The sequence below is a fragment of the Hevea brasiliensis genome, chromosome 15, assembly GCF_030052815.1.
Source record: "Hevea brasiliensis isolate MT/VB/25A 57/8 chromosome 15, ASM3005281v1, whole genome shotgun sequence".
In the NCBI taxonomy this organism is placed as follows: domain Eukaryota; kingdom Viridiplantae; phylum Streptophyta; class Magnoliopsida; order Malpighiales; family Euphorbiaceae; genus Hevea; species Hevea brasiliensis.
In genome coordinates, this window is record NC_079507.1 from 47977611 (window position 1) to 48001520 (window position 23910).

General features: G+C 34.8%; 1 non-coding gene across 1 annotated transcript; it reads right to left on the minus strand.

Moving 5' to 3' along the window:
- Window positions 1-23585: 23585 nt before the first annotated feature.
- On the minus strand, window positions 23586-23692 carry LOC131174189 (small nucleolar RNA R71). Its single transcript, XR_009144437.1, has one exon. It is a non-coding gene; the product is annotated as a small nucleolar RNA R71 (small nucleolar RNA).
- Between the last annotated feature and the right edge of the window lie 218 nt (window positions 23693-23910).

Here is a 23910-nt window from a genome sequence, read left to right on the forward strand (position 1 = left end):
ATAAGAGAAGGGTATGTAACTCCCGTAGCACTAAACCTGGATGAAAAGTTTATTGGGAATCAGCTAGAATTGAGTTGTAGCTTTCACAAGGGAGCTCGAGGTCATGACATCAGTAGTTGTAATCGGTTTAAAGAGGAGGTCTTGAGACTTCTAGATTTTAAAATTCTGAGGTGTCAAAAAGGAAGTTTGGAAAGTGAATAGGAAGTAAATGCTAATGAGTCAACTAAACCCACTTCGGGATTAGTTAGTGGCCCCAGAATCTCATTCACCGTTCCCATCATGTCATCACCTCAAGTAGTTATCAGAGCTCCTACTCAACTCCTTGTCACTAACACTCATGCTGTACCTTGGAATTACAATTACCAGATATTTACCCAGTCTGCTATGGTTAGCACTCCCTTTCCACCTTTGAGTAATCCCACTTTTGCCTCACCTATTGTGTCATTTAACCTGCGTTCAAATACATCTCCAAGCCTCAAAATAATTTACACTAGGCCATCTTACCATGATAGTCACTTAAGTTTACCTAATAACCAAATTGAGCCTAAGATTGAGTTTCAATCTCCTTACCTTCAAGGTAGTTCAGTTGCTGAAGAAGGGGAAATAGAGTATATCACTAGAAGTGGAAGATGCTATGGCTCAGAAGAGGCTAAAAGGGCCAAGAAAGGAAAAGCAAAGGTAGGAGAATCAACTGAGAGTACAGAAGAAGTGCCCAAAGAAAAGGAAGAGGGGGAGGCAAATGAAAAGAAGACGAAGGGGAATTGTTGCTACAAGTGATGAAACAAAGTGATTATAGTGTGGTTGACCAGCGAAAAAAACACCAGCCAGAATTTCACTTTTAACCTTGATTCTGAGTTTAGAAATGCATCGACAAGCACTACAGAGGGTGTTAGATTAGGTTTACATTGTTCCTGATATTTCTCCAGAAAAGTTTGAGAAAGTTATGGGGCAAATTCAAGCTTCGAATTTTGTGACTTTCTCCAATGATGAAATTGACGTAGCTGGGTTAAAGCACACTAAGGCTTTACATATCACCATCAAATGTAAGGGATGCATGGTAGCCAAAGTTTTGGTTGATAATGGATCTGCTCTTAATGTATTTCCAAGTGCCATTTTGGCTAAACTTCCTGTTGAACCTTCTCTGATGCATTGAAGCAATATGTTAGTTAGAGCCTTTGACGGGACCAAAAGAGAGGTGTTAGGGGACATTGAACTACCATTACAAGTTGGGGCTTGTACCTTTAATGTCATTTTTCAAGTAATGGATATTGAACCTATCTATACGATGTTGCTGGGTAGACCGTGGATACATTTGGCTAATGCTGTACCATCCTCCTTACATCAAAGAATAAAATATGTTGCAAATGGAAAGCTAGTGACAGTCAAGGGGGAAGAAGCAATGCTGGTTACTAAACCTCAATCGATCCCTTATATAGAAACAACTGAGCAAGTGCTTAAAAGTTCTTTTTAAGCACTAGAATCAACAAGTACACCTAGGCATACTCTGGAGGCGTCCAACATGGTGGCAAAGGTGATGTTAAAGAATGGATATTAAAAAGGAAAAGGCTTGGGCATTAGGTTGCAAGGGATAGCAGAACCTATTACTATGACTAAGAGAGAAGGGCATTTTGGGTTAGGGTACAGTGAAAATGGTGTATTTGATAAGAAGCCCTAGATGAAGCATATTATGAGAGATTGGTGCTTTAACCAATTTTATGATGAGAAGATGGTTATCCCTCACATTCAAGAAACTTTCCTCTCAGCCACTCAAGTAGCTCATCCACTCCGAGTCATTCAGGATATCACTGAAGAGATTGAGGGGTCTCTGTCAAAATTATCCGTTAATGTCCTTGAGCCAAGTCTATTGATTGTGCCTACACAAGAAGGTGAGCATTTGAACCATTGGGAAGAAGAGGATGCTCCAGCATTTTTTTTAAAGTAATATATGTGATGTTACTAACCCCTTGATTACTTAGTCCATGCTATCGGGTGGGTCTTATGTAAATGGACCTTATTTTATGATTTTGCATTAATAAAAATAGTGCATCTTTCAAATCTTGTTTCTTATGTTTCATTCTTCTTTCCAAGCCAACAATTCGCTTCTCCTTTTTCATTATTTTTGAGGCCTAATATTGAAAGTAATAATTCAATCAATATGGATATTCCCCAGATTAACTTTGATAAACCTTTGATTGCCATGGAGGACAACAGTGTTGATGGGGAAGAAGAGTGTACACCTCTAAAAAAAATAGTTAAGTAACTAGAAATAAATGAGCCCAGTCTAATACCTTGTGGTGACGGAATGAACACGTTGAATTTGGGAACATAAGAGGATAAAAAGGAGTTGAAAGTCATAGATAATGAGGAGATGAATGAAATGGTTTCATTGCTCAAAGAGTTCCTAGATGTATTTTCCTGGACTTATGATGACATACCAGGAGTTGATCTACGCATTGTAACCCACAAAATCCCTCTGGCACCAGGGACGATACCTGTGAAGCAAAAACTTAGAAGAATGCATCCTGACATGTTGATAAAGGTTAGGGATCAAATCAAAAAGGAATATGATGCTGGGTTTTTAGAAGTGGTAAAATATCCTGAATGGGTAGCTAATGTGGTTCCAGTAATGAAGAAAAACGGTAAAGTAAGGGTGTGTATGGATTATAGAGATTTCAACAAAGCTAGCTTAAAGGATGATTTTCCTCTCCCACATATCAATGTATTAGTTGACAATGCTGCACGTTTGGGTAGGTGTTTTTGTGTTGATGGAGCCTCTGGTTACAATCAGATTCTAATGGATGAGCTAGACAAGGAAAAGACAACTTTCATCACCCAGTGGGGAGTTTTCTGCTATAGAGTCATGCCATTTGGGCTCAAGAATGCTGGGGCAACATATCAGCATGCTATGGTTACTTTGTTTCATGGCTTGATGCACAAAGAAGTTGAAGTTTATGTAGATGATATGATTATTAAATCAAGAGGGGCAGAAAGCCATGTGGCAGTGTTACAAAAAGTGTTCGAAAGATTGAGGAAATACAGACTGAAACTGAATCCTGCAAAATGTGTCTTTGGGGAGAAATCGTGAAGATTGTTAGGATTCATTGTCAGTGAGAAGGGAATTGAAATTGACCCTGATATGGTCAAAGCTATCCAGGAGATGCAGCCACCGCAGACTGAAAATAAAGTTCGAAGCTTTCTAGGGAAACTGAATTATATTTCCCGATTCATTTCTAATCTCACAGCCAAAGCTGAACCAATTTTCAAGTTATTGAGAAAAAACAACTTTGCTACTTGGAACGTTGATTGCCAAGAGGCATTTGAGAAGCTTAAGAAATACTTATCAAATCCACCCATTCTGGTCCCACCAATTCCAAGCAGACTATTAATCTTGTACATGGCAGTTCTTCAGGTCTCAATGGGATGTGTTTTGGGCCAATATGATGATTCTGGCAAGAAAGAAAGGGCTATTTATGTGACACCCCTCACCCGACTACATTGTAGCCGAGCAAGGTGTGCTACATTCGGTGCCGGAGCACCCTATCTTATCTTACTTTATTCTTTTAATAATTTTGAATTTGTTTAATTTAATATCAATTATTTTTCGACGGAGAAACTAACGGAGTTTCTCCTATTTTATTAACGTTTGATGTGTTTTACTATTCACCTCTTTGAAATTTCAACAATATTTTCAAAATAAAAATCTCATCATTTCATGCATCATCTATATATTTCAATTCCGTATTCAAATCTATACAATTTCATTCATTTCCATTTCCATACATTCCCATTTATGCTCAACTCATATATGGAAATTTTCAATCTTCATTAATTTACATGATATACAATTTAATCACATTTGAATTAACCGATTTATTAATTTACATCACATACCTATTAATTACATTTTCATAATTTACATTACAATACTATAACTAAGCATTTTATACAACATACAAATTATGACCTATATGGGCCCTATCTACATGCATTGCTGAGGAGGCGACAATCTTGAACACTCTGTAGACAGAACTCCAAAATCTTTATTTAGTATTCACTGGGCTTTACCTTCAGTACCTGTGCAAGGGAAATAAATCCATCGCGCTAAGCATTGCTGCTTAGTGGTGCAGTAATATAACAAAGAAAATAATATACAAAATACAGATGGAAATAAAACATGGTTCAGATAATTTAGATCTAATTATACTTCAATAAAGTTTCTAAAATTTAATATCCCCTATTTTTTTCTTTTCCTAATTTAGTCCTCTTTGGAGGTACCTAGTTCATAAGGTTACAGTAAGAATATATAATATACTAATATTCTAATAGCATTATTCTTAAAAAGGTACATTTGTAACATTTATTTAAATTGTATTTCTATTATTAATCTTTTTGTATCATTTAATTCAATACCTTGTAGGTTATCTTAAATTATTTCATAATAATTAAAGTTCTCAATGCATTCAATAATAGATAACTTTTTTTTTTCATCAGTCCAGTTCATTTCAATTCTTTTTAGCATTTTATTAATCGTTTTCTTAATGATTTTGAGCCTCTTTTTATTGTAATCATTCTTGTTCTTTATCTTGATATTTAATTTCCTTACTTCATTTAATAATCAATTCAATTACATTTATACTTTTCCATGCCCAAGTAACTTATACAAATTGACCGGACTGAATAAACGGGTAAACTAACACTGTGTACCAAGTACCTCAGGCCGTCACACCATCGGTCACAATGTATCTTTCGGTGTGCGTCAGAATGGCTAATAGGCCATAAAAGCAATAAGGCATAAAGCCAAGTATAACATCATAATCAGTATAGCCATAGGCTATCATATCACAGAATGGCATGAAGCCATACGCAGTACTGCTATTAGAACCCTATTGGCATGCCAACCTATCCAAACCAATCACATTAGGCATACTAGGGCATATTACGAAGTTATTTCTTGAATATTTGCACTTAACATGTAAGGTTACTATTCATTTAGTCATTTAAGTCAAAATATTGACTTTCTCATATATAATAGTTACATGAGTTTTAATCACATAGATTTACCACATTTTGGTTTCCAAAAATGTTGGCATTAGTTGCCAATCCATACTTCTAACCAATGGAGAATAAATCAGAAATTTTAGTTTTGGGTGTTAGAGTTCATTGTTCCATTAGGCCATTCTACAGTGAGAATTTGGCCAAATGTTCTTCATCAAAGTTGTTCCTTATTGTGTCTAGTTATATTTCACTTTTTGAATCACCCCATTTGGAGTTTTCTAACTCAAGTTATGGCTATTGCACCATAATTGGTTGGATTGCTTTTACCCAGAATTTCTGGGCAATTTTTTTGTTCTGCCAGATTTGATAGTCCAATTTTGGCTAGCAATTTCATTTAGTTAATTCTAGAATTTGAGTTTGTGGTCTGCATGAAAGTTGTTCTAAATTGCCTCAGCTTTCCATTGATATAAATTTTAGGTCAATTGGACCTTTCTACACTGAGTTATGACCAAATGAATGAATACTGCTTATTTGGTCATTTTGCCCAGGCAGAATTGATGCTACCTAGATTTGGTCAATTTTTAGGACATCCTAAGTTTGTTTTATGGATAGATTTCCATCATCAAAGTTGTGCCATTGTAACACCCTCCCGGTAGCAATTCCGTACATTCTACTGTTCCGGTAACCGGTGTTGGTCCGGAAAAATATTTAAACTAAAGTCAGGAACCATAATTAACTCAAATATTAATAAGAAAAATTTAGTAAAAATTTTAGAAATAAAATACAACCAAGTTAAACGAGCCGGTGCTCTAGCGAGGGGTAACCCAGAGGGAAGTTGCGGTTCTCGCAACTAGGAGCCCTAGACCCGGGGGAAAAATCATAAAATAATTTTTGAGACTCCAGAGAAGGCTCATTGAGGTCCCTATGGCATTAGAATACCAAGAAAATACCTAGAAAATTTTTTCAATCGGTACAGACAATTTTGACGCGTTAAGCCAAACGGAGGGCATTTTGGTCATTTCGCCTTTAGAGGTGATTTTTGGCCTAAATGTCAATTAAAATAAGAGAGATTAAGACACATAAAATAAATTTAAAATCATGAAAATTGTAATGGAAAATGGAAAAAGAAAAGAAGAGAAAAAGGAAAAATAAAATAGGATTAATGACATCACTCATGATGTCATTAAAAATTTTATTAATTAAACTTAAATTTCCATTAGATAAATGAGTAGAATGGGACAAATTTGACTAAAATTCAGTTTCATCTTCTTCCTATTTCTCTTCCTTTTTGCCGTCCACCATTGCTCCCTTCTTCCACCATTTTTATCAAGCTTTGAACTTGATTTTCTCTTCATCCACTCACTAAAACCCATAAGTCCCTTCATCAAAAATTAATCCCACACCTAGACAAAGCAATTGGCAGCCAAGAAGAAGAAAGAAAGTGAAGTTTGGGGCTTGGAAAAATCTGCTTACAAGAGGTTAGTGCATTATATACCTAAAACTCTTTAATTTCATGATTAGGGACTTGAACTTAGTAAGAATTGTAATTTAAATGAACAAAAACTCATGTGTATGTGTACATGAATTTCAGCTGCCCTAGTGAAGGAATAGGAATGAGTGTTTTTGATGAGCTTGAAGTGAACTAGAAATCATGTTTGAAGTTTATAAACATAAGAATAATGAATTAGTAGCTAACTAAGGTAAATTGTATAAATCATGAATTTGAATTAGGGTTTTGGGAGCAAAATGTGAACTTGGCTTATGAAATTGTTAAAGAACATCCTAATGGTCAATTAGTGACCATTTGAGAAAATTTGACCATAATTTGGACAGAAATATAGCATGGCAAGTGAATGAGTATGCTGCCTTGTGAGTGCAGGAGGGTGACTGAAATTTCAGTCCACTTGGACTGCCATATCTTTGGCTGTGTTTATCCAATTGGTGTTTGGCCAATTGGACATGAAACTAGGCTTATAATGGCACATTTTTACTGAAGAAACCATGCCCAAAAGACCAAAGCAAGAGGACCAAAAGTTGGCCCCAATCCGATCCCCGCACAAAGACTGCAGTGACCAAATGAACAGTAAGCCATAACTCACTGTAGATATGGTCAATTGACCTGGAATTTTTACAGAAAAAATTTAAGACATAGACAAACAACTTTCATGAAGAAACCTACCCCAAATTATGAGCAGAACCTCACCCAAATGGCAGTCACAGTCACTGTTCATGTTACTATAGATTTGGTAATTTCTACAGAATGGAAATCCGGCTAGCTGTGGTTTTTGGACCATATCTGGAGCTTCAAAACTCCAAATGGAGTGATTCAAAAAAGAAAATTCAACTAGACAAAATAAGAAACAACTTTCATGTTTGCCATTTCTTCAAATTCCCACTGAAACAGTGTCCAATGGAACAGTAAAGTTGAGTTCCAAAAACTGAAAATTCTGTTTCCGTTGGTTTAAACTTTGAAATGGTATAAATGCTTAATGCCAACAAGTTTTGAATGCCAAATGTGGTATGTTGGGAGTGCCAAAGTCAATGTACATATTTTCTATCTAAAAGTCAACATTTTTATTGACCAATGAGGTGAATAGTGACACCAAAACTTGAAATTCACAAATTGAAGAATTTAAAAGTTTCAAATGCCCTAGTATACCTAACAAGATTGGTTTGGATAGTTTGGCATGCCAATAGGGTTCAGTTAGCAGTACTGCACATGGCAATATGCCATTCTATGATTTTATGGCTTTTAGCCATTCTGACCTTGTATTGAGATTTGGCCTTGTGCCTGATGTATTTACAGCTTGTTAGCTGTTCTGTTGCACACCGGGAGATGCATATGTGACCGATGGTGTGACGGCCCGAGGTACTTGATACCCAGTGCCAGTTTACCCGTTTATCCAGTCTAGTCATCTAGTGTAGGTTACTTGGGCAATCAAATGAATGAAAGTGGACGAAGTTAATGACATACAAATTCAAAACAAATTAAACATATACATTCACTACATATTTATTTTCTTGCTATTTCTTTTATTTTATTATTGCACCACTAAGCATTATTGCTTAGCGCGTTGCTTTTGCCACGCGTAGGCTCTGGAGATACATATCGTGAGCCCAGTAGACCGCAGACTGGGTGAGTTCATCCTGCAGACAAAGGTCCGTGTCACCTCACTACCTGCAGTGCATTAGTAGGGAACTAGGTGTCATTTTGTCATTTTGTAACTAAATTTTTATTTTCTCATATGTATTTGGATTTATGTAATGTATTTTGAGGTTCATGTAAATAATAAAGATTTATGGTTATGTATGGAAGTAATTTGAGTATTTAATTGTTGTTTATATATGAGAACCCTGAGAAATGATGATTGAGAACTGAAACTGAAAAAAATGTTGAGATTTTGATATTGAGACTCTGCTGATGAATTGAAGTTGGGATTGTTTAGAAATTATTTGGAAGTGTTTTTAACAGGTTCCGAAGAACTGTTTTCTCCATTTTTAGCTGGTACTCCGCCGGATTTTCTTTAAAATTTTCGGAACCTCAAATAAATAATACTTTTGATAAATGGCTAAAATAAATTATATTTCATAAATTATATTCACAAGCATGATATAAATTAATTAAGGTATATTAGAGTGTACCGGTACACCGTGTGGCATTACTTACTCGGGTATACTGTACACTGGTAAGGGGTGTCACAGCCATTATGTGTCTAATTTCATGTCCAATTAGCCTTGCACCAATTGAACCTACACAACTCAAGTTATAGCTACCCAAACATACTGGACTCACATCCAGATCTACCGGGCACTCAAGGCAGCACACTCAACCTCAAAACCAAAGCTACAATTCACTTCAATTCCTCATTATACTAAGCCAAATGGTCACTAATTGACCATTAGAACTTCCATTCACCAACAATATGGCCAAACCCTAATATAGCTCAAAACCCTAATTTCCAATGCCTCAATTCATGCATAAGACCTTATAATTCAATTTCTACCATATACAACTCATCAAGAACATTAGTAATCAAATTCAATTCCATCAAAATCATAATTTCCTCAAGGTTCCTCATGGCTGCATAAATTTATGGCTTTCAATTCCTCAACATATTCTTTCAATTCTTTAAGTTTCTAACTCATTTCATACTCTTAACATCAATTTTAAAGAGAAAAGAAAGAGATATGGCACTAACCTTGTGAGCAGAATTTTCCTTTAGCTAACTTCAATTTTTCCTTCACTTTCTTGGCAACCAATCACCTTAGCAAGACTCTAGGACAATTTTTAGTGTTGAGACTAAGGGTTTTTATGATGAAAACCTAAGGGAAATTGAGCTAAAGAATGTATGAGCAAGGTGTAGGAGCAAGTTTTTTTGTTGAGAAATTTAAGTTTTAATGGATGAAAACCCAAGAAATCAAGCTTGGGTAAAGCTTGGCTATGGAGGGCTATGGTGGGAGAGGTGATGCCAAGAAGAAGAAGTAGAGTGTTCTGATTTTTCTTCTTCACTTTCTGCCCATTTAGTCTCTTTTATATACCTTGGTGACATGTGTCAACACTTGATTGGATTGGAGACTTTTAATGACATCCTTATGATGTCATAATTTCAATTTCTTTCATTTTTCCATCCTTTTCTTGTCCAATTAATTTCAATTAAATTTTTAACAACATTTAATCATATTTTATGTTATATAAATTATTTATTTAACTGGACAAGTTGGCCCAAAAATCATCTCTGAAGATGAAATGACCAAAATGCCATCCGTTTGGCTTAATGGGCTAAAATTGTCTTTACCGATTGAAAAATTTTTGTAAGTATTTTCTTGGCATTCTAATGTCATAAGAATCTTAATGACCCTTCTCTAGAGTCCCAATAATTATTTTATAAATTTTCCTAATTTTTTTTCTTATTAATTATTTGAGTTAATTTTTGGTTCCTCACATTAGTTTAAATATTTTTTCGAACGTTCTAACTGTCCGGACCGACACTGGTCACCGGAACAGTAGACTATACGGACTAGCTAAAATGAGGATGTTACATTTTCGTTAATTTTTCTTATACTTATTTGAGTTATTTATGACTCCTCACTCTAGTCTACATATAGTTTCAGTCATTCTAGCTGTCCGGACAGACATTGGTCATTGGAACAGTCGAATATACGAACTAGTTAAAGTGAGGGTGTTACAATTCTTCCCCTCTAACAAAAATTTTGCCCTCGAAATTTACCTGGTGTAAATAATCGAGGAGCTGCTACTTCTTATTTCTTCACCTTACCAGAGAAAACGGATCTACATTAATGTCACATCGACTCATATGAATGTAATGCATGTTATGCACACTATCCCTTTCCATCTATCTATGCCTAGGAATGCCTAAACCGTGCTCTGATACCAATAAATGTGACACCTCTCATTCAACTACAGTGTAGCAGAGCAAAGCGTGCTACATTTGGTGCTGGAGCACCCTATCTTATCTTTATTCTTTTAATAATTTTGAATTCGTTTAATTTAATATAAATTATTTTTCGATGGAGAAACTAACAGAGTTTTCTCTATTTTATTAACGTTTGACGTGTTTCACTATTCACCTATTTGAAATTTCAACAATATTTTCAAAATAAAAATCTTATCATTTCATGCATCACCTATACATTTCAATTTCGTATTCAAATCTATACAATTTCATTCATTTCCATTTCTATACATTCCCATTCATGCTCAACTCATATATGAAAATTTTCGGTCTTTATTAATTTACATGATATACAATTTAATAACATATGAATTAACCGATTTATTAATTTATATCACATACCTATTAATTACATTTTGATAATTTACATTACAATACTATAACTAAGCATTTTATACAACATACAAATTATGACCTATATAGGCTCTATCTACAAGCATTGCTGAGGAGGTGACAATCTTGAACACTCTGCAGATCAGAACTCTAAAATCTCTGTTTAGTATTCGCTGGGCTTTACCTTCAGTACCTACGCGAGAGAAATAAATCCATCACGCTAAGCATTGCTGCTTAATGATGCAATAATATAACAAAGAAAATAATATACAAAATACAGATGAAAATAAAACATGGTTAAGATAATTTAGATCTAATTATGCTTCAATAAGGTTTCTAAAATTTAATATCCCTTTTTTTTTTCCTTTCCTAATTTAGTCCTCTTTGGAGGTGCTTAGTTCATAAGGTTACAGTAAGAATATACAATATACTAATATTCTAATAGCATTATTCTTAACTTAATATTATTATGAAAGGTACATTTGTAACATTTGTTTAAATTGTATTTCTATTATTAATCTTTTTGTATCATTTAATTCAATACCTTGTAGGTTATCTTAAATTATTTCATAATAATTGAAGTTCCCAGTGCATTCAATAATAGATAACTTTTTTTTTTCATCAGTCCAGTTCATTTCAATTCTTTTTAGCATTTTATTAATCGTTTTCTTGATGATTTTGAGCCTCTTTTTATTGTAATCATTCTTGTTCTTTATCTTGATATTTAATTTCCTTACTTCATTTAATAATCAATTCAATTACATTTATACTTTTTCATGCCCAAGTAACCTATATAAATTGACCGGACTAGATAAATGGGTAAACTAGCATTGGGTACCAAGTACCTCGGGCCGTCACACCATCGATCACAATGTGTCTCTCGGTGTGCAACAGAATGGCTAATAGGCCATAAAAGCAATAAGGCATAAAGCCAAGTATAACATCATAATCAGTATAGCCATAGGCTATCATATCACAGAATGGCATGAAGCCATACGTAGTACTGCTATCAGAACCCTATTGGCATGCCAACCTATCCAAACCAATCACATTAGGCCTACTAGGGCATATTACAAAGTTATTTCTTGAATATTTTCACTTAACATGTAAGGTTACTATTCATTTGGTCATTTGAGTCAAAATATTGACTTTCTTATATATAATAGTTACATAAGTTTTATCACATAGATTTACCACATTTTGGTTCTAAAAAATGTTGGCATTAGTTGCCAATCCATACTTCTAACCAATGGAGAATAAATTAGAAATTTCAGTTTCGGGTGTTAGAGTTCACTATTCCATTAGGCTATTCTACAGTGAGAATTTGGCCAAATGTTCTTCATCAAAGTTGTTCCTTATTATGTCTAGTTATATTTCACTTTTTAAATCACCCCATTTGGAGTTTTCTAGCTCAAGTTATGGCTATTGCACCATAATTGGTTGGATTGCCTTTACCTAGAATTTTTGGGCATTTTTTTTGGTTATGCCAGATTTGATAGTCCAAATTTGGCTAGCAATTTTATTTAGTTAAGTCCAGAATTTGAGTTTGTGTTCTACATGAAAGTTCTTCTAAATTGCCTCAGCTTTCCATTGATATAAACTTTAGGCCAATTAGATCTTTCTACACTGAGTTATGACCAAATGAATTAACACTGTTCATTTGGTCATTTTGCCCAGGCAGAATTGATGGTACTTGGATTTGGTCAATTTTTAGGGGATCTAAGTTTGTTTTCTGGACAGATTTCCTTCATCAAAATTGTGACATTATGTGTATAATTTAATGTCCAATTGGCCTTGCACCTATTAAACCTACACAACTCAAGTTATAGCTGCCCAAACATGCTGGACTCACATCCAGACCTGCAGGGCACTCAAGGCTGCACACCCAACCTCAAAACCAAAGCTACAATTCACTTCAATTCCTCATTATACTCAGCCAAATGGTCACTAATTGACTATTAGAACTTCCATTCACCAACAATATGGCCAAACCTTAATATAGCTCAAAACCCTAATTTCCAATACCTCAATTCATGCATATGACCTTATAATTCAGCTGCTACCATATACAACTCATCAAGAACATTAGTAATCAAATTTAATTCCATCAAAATCATAATTTCCTCAAGGTTCCTCATGGCTGTATAAATTTATGGCTTTCAATTCCCCAACATATTCTTTCAATTCTTTAAATTTCTAACTCATTTCATACTCCTAACAACAATTTTAAAGAGAAAAGAAAGTGATATGGCACTAACCTTGTGAGAAGAATTTTCCTTTAGCTAACTTCAATTTTTCCTTCACTTTCTTGGCAACTAATCACCTTAGTAAGACTCTAGGACAATTTTTAGTGTTGAGACTTGAGACTAAGGGTTTTTATGATGAAAACCTAAGGGAAATTGAGCTAAAGAAAAGAAAAATGGTGGATGAGAGAAATGGAGTCTCGGAAAGAAGAAGAAAGAAAGAAGAATCTGTATTTTTTTTCTTTAATTTCTTCCCATTTACTCATTTTAAGTGGTTTATGGACATGTGTCACAATGTGATTGGGTGGGAGTGCTTTAGTGACATAAGCATGAGGTCAAAATTGCAATTTTAATTCATTTTCTTTTTTTTTTCTTTTCCACTCAATTTCAATTTAATTTGTAGCAATATTTATTCATATTTTATGTCATAATAATTATTTACTTAACTGGACAAGTCGGTCAAAAATTATCTCCGAAGACGAAATGACCAAAATGCCCTCCGTTTGGCTTATTTAGCCAAAATCGTCTGTACCGATCTAAAAATGTTTCTAAACATTTTCTTGGCATTCTAATGCCATCAAAACCTCAATGACTCTTCCCTGGAGTCCCAAAAATTATTTTATGAATTTTCTCCCGAGTTTAGGGCTTTTAGCTGCAAAGACCGCAACTTCCCACTGAGTTACACATCGCTAGGGCACCAGCTCATTTAACTTTGTTGTATTTCATTTCTAAAATTTTTCCTTAATTTTTCTTATACTTATTTGAGTTATTTATGACTCCTCACTCTAGTCTACATATAGTTCCAGTCATTCTAGCTGTTCGGACAGACATTGGTCACCGGAACAGTCGAATGTATGGACTAGCTAAAGTGAAGGTGTTATAATTTACTATCTGAGTAAAAAGTTCAATGATTGTGAAGCTCGGTATTCATTTGTTGAAAGAACTTGTTGTGCACTAGCCTGGACTGCTAATCACCTCAATCATTATATGTTACATTGCAAGACCTGGCTCATTTTCAGAATGGATCCAATCAAGTATGTGTTTAAAAGTCCATATCTACCAAGGAGAATAGCCAAATGGCAAGTCATACTGTCCCAATATGATATCATCTATATGACCAGAAAGGCAGTAAAGGGAAGTATTATAGCAGATCTCTTAGCAGAAAATCCAATTGGGGAATATAAAGCTTTGGATTTTGAATTCTCGGATGAGTATGTAAATATAGTGGAGGAAGAAATGGGAGAGCAGAGTGATGTCTGGCAAATGTATTTTGATGGAGTAGTCAATTTATCAGGTAGTGGAATCGAATCAGTCTTGGTATCTCCAGATAGAAAACATTTCCCAATTGCAGTAAAGTTAAAATTTGAATGTATAAACAATGTCGCTGAATATGAAGTTGTGTGAGTGGTTTACAAGCAGCCATTGAAATGAAAATCCAGAAGTTAGAAGTATATAGCGACTCAGCTTTAATAATTTATCAAGTGAAAGGGGAATGGCAGACTTGAGATCCGAAGTTGATTCCATACCAAAAATATCTCATTGAATTAATTAAGAAATTTGATGAGATTACTTTTACTCATTTAAGTTGTGACAAGAATCAGTTCACCGATGCTCTAGCAACACTAGCTGTCATGGCATAAATTGAGGAAGTTAAAGGAGTACAGATTCTTCTTATAAAGGCTAGAGATAACCCTGCTTATTGCTTGATGATCGAAGAAGAAGTGGATGGGAAGCCCTGGTATTATGATATTCAATAATATATCAAGACAAGGGAATACCCCTAAGAAGCAAGCAAAAATGATAAGAGAATGATCAGAAGAATGTCTTTAGGATATTTCCCTAGCGGGGAAATCCTTTACAAAAGGAATTTTGAAGGGGAATTTTTACGCTGTGTTGATGCAAATGAAGCTAAGAAGATTCTGTTTGAAACGCATGAGGGGAATTGTGCAACACAGGCTAATGGACACATGATGGCTAGACAGATTCTTCGTCGAGGTTATTTTTGGCTTACTTTGGAAAATGATTATATTGAGTATTTTCGAAGATGTCATAAGTGCCAGATTTATGCTAATAAAATAAATGCTCCTCCTCATCAGCTCTTCAATTTAGTAGCCCCATGGCCCTTTGCAATGTGGGGCATGGATGTTATTGGTCCAATCACTCCAAAAGCATCAAATGGGCATCGGTTTATTCTTGTCTCCATCGATTACTTTACTAAATGGGTTGAAGCAGAATCATATGCCAGTGTTACTCAGAATGCAGTGGTGAAATTTCTTATATGAAACATTATTTGTAGATATGGTCTTCTTGACAAGCTTATAACTGATAATGCAAAAAACTTGAATGGCTCAAAAGTCAAAGAGTTGTGTGATTAGTATAAAATTCATCATCTCAATTCATCACCATACCAGCCACAGATGAATGGGGCAGTAGAAGCCGCGAATAAGAATCTTAAGAAGATAATTGAGAAAATGACAATAACGTATAGGGATTGGCATGAAGTGCTCCCATTTGCTCTACATGCATATCGGACTGCGGTGAGAACTTCTACTGTGGCAACTCCATACTCACTAGTATATGGAATGGAAGCAGTCTCACCAATAGAGGTAGAGATACCTTCATTGAGGATTTTGACAGAAGCAGAATTAGATAACATGGAATGGGTTCAAACGCGGTTGGATTAACTCAACTTGATTGATGAAAAACGGTTGGTTACTGTGTGTCATGGTCAATTGCACCAAAGTCAAATGGCTTGAGCATTTGATAAGAAAGTCTGTGCTCGAGAGTTTCAATTCGGAGACATTGTTTTGAAGAAAGTATTGTTGAATCAAAGTGATCTAAGAGGAAAATGGACACCAACTTATGAAGGTCCTTATGTAGTCAAGAAATCATTATCGGGAGGAGCTCTAATATTGACACACATGGATGGAAAGGAGTTTCCAAACCCAGTAAACTCAGATACGGTGAAGAGGTATTTTGCCTAAAAAAAAAAAAAGGTTGCAAGGATGAAAACCCAAAAGGGCGTCCTTGGCAAAATGAGTGAAAGAGGGTGAAAACTCGAAAGGGCACTCTCTGCAGAATGAGAGAGGGGCAAAAACCTGAAAAGGCATCCTATAAAAGGAGAGAAAAATAGAAGAAAAAAAGAGAAAAAGAAAAACATACGGGGATGAAAACCTGAAAGGGCATCTTTGAAACTTTGGAGGAATAAGGGAGATTAGTACGACGGTTGAAATGTTAGGGTTTTCCAAATCTAGAGATTCAAGCACTAAGGTACTTTTCAGAACAATCAAATTACCAAAGAGATAGGGCTGCTGGCATTCATGGCAAGAAGAGGTTTTAAAAGTTAATCTATCGAATTCCAGAAATTGTCTATCGCTTCCTATTCAAAGTCATAAATCATATTCTTGCTCCTAATCCTTATACAAGTCTATCCAATGTGAATAAAGTAACACTTTTGCCATAATCTTTTTCCTTCAACTATCATATTTTCTCATGAAAATTATGCTATTCTTCTTACTAATGCTTGATCATAAAATAAGAGATTACAAATTCAGGTGACATTATGTATCTTGCTTTTTGAATGGTGTTAGAAAGATTTCCTGATAACTTGAACACGTAGATTCAAAGGACAAGTGGATTTTTCTGATGGCTTAAACATGTAAATATAAGGGCAAGAGGCCAAGCTCGACTGGGGCAGCAATTGGTAGAGAAAGTTTCCCAAGCTCTGGCACAAAAAAAAAAAAAACTCAAGGATGAAAACCCGAAAGGGCCTCCTTAGCAAAATGAGGGAAAGAGAGTGAAAACTTGAAAGGGTGCTCTCTGCAAAATGAGCGAAAGATGAAGACTTGAAAAAAGAGAGTAAAAGGAAAAGAAAAGCTTGAAGGGGGGAATCCGAAAAGGTTGTTCACGGCAAATGCTCAAAAAAGTATACAAGTCCTTCAAGTTCTATTGGGATTGACTCTCTGTCTATGTTTTGGCTTCAAGCTTAATGTCCAGTAAGCTCTTGCAAGTAAAAGGATCCTTTACTAGAGTTTCCTTAAGATCTTACACTATTTTGTAGGCCTTAAATCAAGATTATATTTAATTATTCAGGTTTTCCTTAAGTGCGTAGATAACTTAACGAATTTAGGAGACAACTTATTCAAAAATTACAGGTAATTAAAATTTTTTTTTCTTGTATTTAAATTTTTATCGGGCTACGTCGCCCTTCAAATTTTCATATTGCTTTTAAATTTCTGTTGAGGTATGTCACTTTTAATTCATGTGTTTAAATTTCTGTCAGGCTACGTCGCCCTTCAAATTTTCATATTGCTTTTAAATTTCTGTTGAGCTATGTCACTCTTTCAATTCCTACGTTTAAATTTCTGTAATTTTCATATTGCTTTTAAATTTCTGTTGAGTTATGTCGCTCTTTCAATTCCTGTGTTTAAATTTCTGTCAGGCTACGTCCCCCTTCAAATTTTCATGTTGCTTTTAAATTTCTATTGAGCTATATCGCTCTTTCAATTCCTGCATTTAAATTTCAAATTTTCATATTGCTTTTAAATTTCTGTTGAGCTATGTTGCTTTTTCAATTCTGCGTTTAAATTTCTGTCGGGCTACGTCGCCCTTCAAATTTTCATATTGCTTTTAAATTTCTATTGAGCTATGTTGCTCTTTCAATTTCTATGTTTAAATTTTTGTAGGGCTATGTCGCTCTTCAAATTTTCATATTGCTTTTAAATTTTTGTTGAGCTATGTCGCTCTTTCAATTCCTGTGCTTAAATTTCTGTCGGGCTACGTCGCCCTTCAAATTTTCATATTGCTTTTAAATTTCTGTTGAGCTATGTCGCTCTTTCAATTCCTGCGTTTAAATTTCTGTCGGGCTACGTCGCCTTTGAAATTTTCATATTGTTTTTAAAGTTTTGTTTTTATTGAGCTATGTTGCTCTTCTAATTCTTGTTTTTTAAAATTTGTGATAAGCGGTGTCACTCTTTAAATTTTATGTTTTCCAATTTTGCTGAGCCATGTCGTTCTTGAAATTTTCACTTTTAAATATCTGTTGAGTTATGTTGCTTTTTAAATTTCCTACATTTAAGTTTCTATTAAGCTCAAGTTGTTCATTTATTTCTTCCCTTTCATCCAAAACATGAGACTATACCTTCTCATGTCTCCTGTTGTGAGAAAATTAGAAAATTCTTTTACTTTTTGGACTTTAGTGTCGATAACCTTGCATCGTACTTTAACTTTCTCTTACCTAGCTTGTTTCTTCTCCATTTTAAATTTTATTTTATTTTATAATTTTTTTTCTTTGTCTTTTAATTTTCTTATTTTGCCTTTTGATTTCGCCGGTGATGGGTGTCGAATCCACCAGAAATTAAATTAATTGAAATTACCAATTATGAAATATTTTTTTTTTCTGTAGCAAGTGGTAAATCTAGGTCGAACCCTAGAGACTGAATTATTAAATTTTGTGCACTTGCGTAATGGAAAACGGAAGAGACAAAGATTGGGGGGGGGGGGGGAGGGGTGGGTGGGGGTTTGTAACACAAAATCAGAAGAAATCAGAAATTTAAGAACTAAATATTAAAATCTCAATTTAAACAAACTTTAGTCGAAGGTAATTCTCATTCCAATGCATTGATTTGATCATAGACAAAAGAAATACAATTATCTCTTCTTGAATACTTAACGTAGATTTACCAAACAGTAAGGTAAACCCCTGATTTCCCTATACGCATCAATTCGAGCCCAGCACCCTTATTGACTCTAATTATTAATTGAATTAGTATTAAGCAATCCTCATCAAATTAATAATTGCTTTAAGAAAAGGAAGTAGTTAAGCTGAACAACAATTTATGAAGCATAAATCATTTAATCCACTCTATTGTTTCTTTAGGTTATTATCAAAAACTGGGATCATAATTAATAAAACCTAATTGCTACATATGTTCAATCTTACACAACAATTACGGATTATGAAGATGAACTAGCAATTGATCTCATCAAACAATCAACTAATAGGCCTTTTTAGCAAATCATTCAATAGATCAAAGACAAATAAATCAGAAAACAATAGATATTCAAAAAGACATGAATTAAATTAAGAACCTGGTCTCACAAATTAAGCAAAAGAACTTGAATCCCTTGAACTAAATGAAAAACTTAGTCACTTATGGCTTACAGAAAAATAAAAGAAAAACTAAAGAAGAATTCTAAAAGATGAATGGAGAGGCTGCTGAATGATTTGGAGGCGTCTGAATCCCCCTATGACGGCTGCTATCTGTTTTATTTATAATAAATGGTATAGGGTTAGGTTTTTTAGAGTCTCTGTCAAAAACTGCAACTGGAGCAAAATTAGGAATCTGACTGTCGACGGATACACGGCCCATGGCCGTGTAACTTATTGGAGCTGAATGGGCATGTTTCGCATGGGCATAGAAAGTTACACGGGTCTCCAAGATTTACACGGGTCAAGTTACACGGCCCGTGTACTTTATCTGTTCCTCGGTTCTCTGGATTCCTTCTGGCAGAATGTTACACAGGTCTCTGGTTGTGCTTACATGACTCGTGTACTTTGTATCAACAATGCTTCTCAATCCTTCGACCTTTCCAAGCTTCCTTCCACACTATATTGCTCTGGAACTTCACCAAAACCCTGAAAAATACAGCAAGAGTCAAATTTCTCCATTTAACACAATTATTTCAATAACTCTCTAAACATATGCCTAATAGATAACTATACTTAACCAACTGAAATAAACATAAAAACACATTAAAAACACTAAATGTGATGGGAGTAAAATTAATAAATTATGCACTTATCTACCCATCCAAAATATACGTCTTTTTGTCTTCACATGTTTCCTGTCTTGAGGAAACTAGAAATTACTCTTCTTCTTTCCTCTAACAGAAAACATGTAAAGAGGGGCAGCTGTAAATACTATATTTTGTCCAGATCAGAAATAATTTTTTTTAAATAAAAATAAAAATAAAATAGGAAAGTAAAGAAGAAAAAGAAATATTCTATTAGGTTTTAATTTGTTGCCATTAAATTTTAGTTATATATATGCATATAAATATTTTTGGAAGAAATAAAAGAAAATAAAATCAATTAATGAGGAATTAATTTTATTAAATTTCCTAAAATTTTATCTACCTGTACGAGGAAACTCTTCCCTTTCTCTTTGATTGCTCTCTTGAAAATAACCCAGTTTCATGTGAAAAGAGGAACCTTTCCACTCCCTTTGACTCTCTCGAAAAGACACAAGCCTCTCTTTAAAAGGGGAGAACAAATCCTCTCCTGAGGACTCTTGATAGCAACATCATTAGCTTTCCTAGGAGGTGACTCTTGATAGCAACATCATTAGCTTTCCTAGGAGGGGGCTTGTAACACCCCTATATGCATAGCTATGTATAATTTACTGTTCAGGTGACCGGTGTCGGTCTGGATAATTAAGGGGATTAGAATCACAATTAAGTCACCTAGAAAAGCCCTGAATGAAAATTAATAGTGATTACCAGTTAGTTAAGTATAAACAAGAAAAACAAAGCATAAAAAGTTAAATGAGCCGATAGTCATAGCGATGGGTGACCTTATCGAGAAGTGACTATGAGGTCAGTCCTGACCCTAATTTTGAACCGGAAATTGTGACACCGCGGTCCTAAGGACTATTGAAAACCTAGTGGAAAAGAGAAAATCACAGAAAAGAGCTGATAAGTAGATCAAATAATTAGGTCAGGGCTCCGTAAGTGTAACACCCCTATTTGCATAGCCTGGTATATGTTACTGTTCCGATGATCGGTATCGGTTCGGACAATTAAGGGGATTAGAACCACATTTGAGACACCTAGATAAGCCCTGAATTTAAATAAATAGTGATTACCTGATAGGTAAGTATAAATAAGAAAAACATAATATAAAAGGTTAAATGAGCCGGAAGTCACAGCGATGGGTGACCTTCCCGGGAAGGGACTACGAGGGCCATCGTAACCTGAATTCTGAACCGAAAAATGTGACGTTGCGGTCCTTAGGACTATTGCAAACACAATGAAAAATAGAAAATCACGAAAAAGAATTTTTAAGTGGGTCAAATAATTAAGTCAGGGATCCTAAAGAAATATCGAATTATTTACAAACCGGTGAGAGACAAATTGGTCAATTCACCCTTAGAGGTAACTCCTTACCTAACTGTCCAATAAAATGGTGATGCATACATTTTGCATAGTCATTTAGGTTTAATTTTATAGCCATTTTATTTGATTATTAGTCAATTTTTAGCTAATTTCATTAGTTAATTAGTTAGTTTTTCATAATTGTCAATTATAGATTAATTTGCAATTTTTACTTTGTTTTATAGGAAAAATGGTGGTTTGGAAGGACTAAAAAGAAATTTTGCCATTGAGGAGTGATCTCTACAGCCAAATATGCCAAAAACAAGTTTCAAAGTTGAAATATGCATTGGCCAAATTGCGCATAACTTGCCGCATAAGCCATGCAGATCTGCGTAAGGAGAAAAAAAACACTGTTCCAACACCTGCCGAATTGTGCATAAGGGGAGTGCATAGCTTATGCAGATTCACGCCTCCCTTATGCAATCTCACGGAATTGTGCATAACCTATGCGCTAAGTCATGCAGTTTTGCATAAGTGAACTAGAAACAGCCGAAAACTACATAAGGGACTGCATAACTTATGCAGTCCACTTATGCAGTCCCACAAAGGTTTCATTAATGAGCTGGTAGAAGATTCCCTCAGAAAATTCCTCCTAAAACACACCATTTTAGGGCTCCATGTCAGAAAATTTCTATAAATAGCCCCATTTCCCATTTTAGAAGATAGCAAAAAAGGAAAGGAAGAGGAGCAAAAAGGGCAGCTGAAGAGCCACAAATCTCTCCCACACCATTTCCAACCAGATTTGGAGATTTCTTTCCTTTCTTACATTTTTCCTACATTTCTAGTGTTTAGTTTCTTGTTTCCTAGCTTAGATTAAAGCTTTATTTCCATACAAACTAAGGATATCTTGTAAACATTATGGGTAGTGAGTAGTTTTATTTTGATTCTGGAGTAAGGGTTGTAATATTTGAGATATTTTGTGGATTTTGATTGGGTAATCCATATTTTGTGGTCTTAATGAGTTTTATTCATTTCTTGTGTGCTTAATGACATGCTTAGTGTAGGATCCCATTAAGTGATGTTCTTAATCCATGGTTGAGGCACCGAAAGGAGAAGGCCTTATGATAGATAATCAAGAAATTGGACTTAATTAACTTAGATCTAGAAATAGACTAAGGATTAAGAGGATTAACAGATTAATTAAAGAACCTAATGGGTCTTAATTAACTCTAACTCCACGAAAGTAGGATTAGATTGATTAAGGCACTCTTTGTCTCACTCGAAAGGGTATTCAAAGGATTTAAGAATTAATCTCCTTAAAACCTGTAAGTTCCACAAGATTGGATAACCAATTTAAAATCCCAAAATAGCTTGAATATGAAATCCCGAACTCCGGAATCGCCTTTTTATCATTGTTAATTTTCAATTGAATTTAATTGCTTGCCATTTTAAATCTTGTCATATTTGAATTTGCTTATTTCAATTTGATGCAATTTTAGTTTAATTAATACATTGTTGGATAGATTATTAATTTTGCCCATATAGATTTCATACTCCAATACCCATCAATTTATTGCCTTAATTTCAAAAATAGTTCAATTTAGTCAACTTTTTATATCAAAAATTCAATCATTAACACAACTCCTCGTGGGAACGATATCTTTTTTTATATTACTTGTACGACCCGTGCACTTGCGGTTGGGCCACATCAAGTTTTTGGCGCCGTTGCCGGGGAGTTGTTTGTTTAAGATTGAATTCTTGATTATTTTAGTTGTTTATAGTTTTATCTTTGTTTTTTTTTTTCATTTTTTGTGTTTGTTTGTTCTTTTTCAGGTACTTTTAATCTTTTATAAGAAGAGCTAGAGGCACAAGTGACACATCCTTATTGCTCAATCCTGAAATTGAGAAATTTTGTAAGGCCAACAAGAAAGAAACCAGAAAAAGAAAAGAAGCTTTGAGAGAAATTGAATTAGAAGAAGTCATGGCTGATGAAAGAATGAGAATTGGCGGTAATGCTGGAAATGATCGAAACAATGAAAATGTAGCCCAAGGTGAAGAAGTTGTAAATGCTAATGTGCCTAGGGGAAGTATGATGGATCATGCTTTTCCTCATTTTGATGACTTGAGAGAGAGCATAGCAAGACCAAGAGTTGATGCAAATAGCTACAAGATGGATTTTGGAGTTCTTCAAATAATTCAAAATTCTCAATTTGGGGGACATCCTTCTGAAAATCCACACACACATCTAAAGAAGTTTGCTATGATCTGTGACATGCAAAAACAACCTGGAGTATCTGATGATGCAGCAAGATTGAAGCTATTCCCATTCTCTTTGAAAGATAGAGCATTGGATTGGCTTGATTCTTTACCTCACAACACCATTACAAATTGGGAGCAACTCACTGATGCATTTCTTGCACAATATTTTCCGCCTAGAAAAACTCAAGAACTAAGGAATCAAATGACAGTTTTCAGACCAAGAGAAGATGAAACTCTCTATGAGTCATGGATGAGATGGAAGGAATTAGAGAGACAATGCCCACATCATGCCATTCCAAAATGGATGATAAATCAGAATTTTTACACAAACGTCACTCCTGCAATTAGAGGGATTATTGATGCTCAAACAGGAGGAGAATTTATTATGAAGCATGAAGATGAAGCTTATGAGCTATTGGAGAAAATTGCAAAGAATACTCATCTTTGGAGTAGTCCAAGAGGACCAGCTCCAACTCAAAAGAGGCAAGCTGCTGGAATGTATGATCTTGATC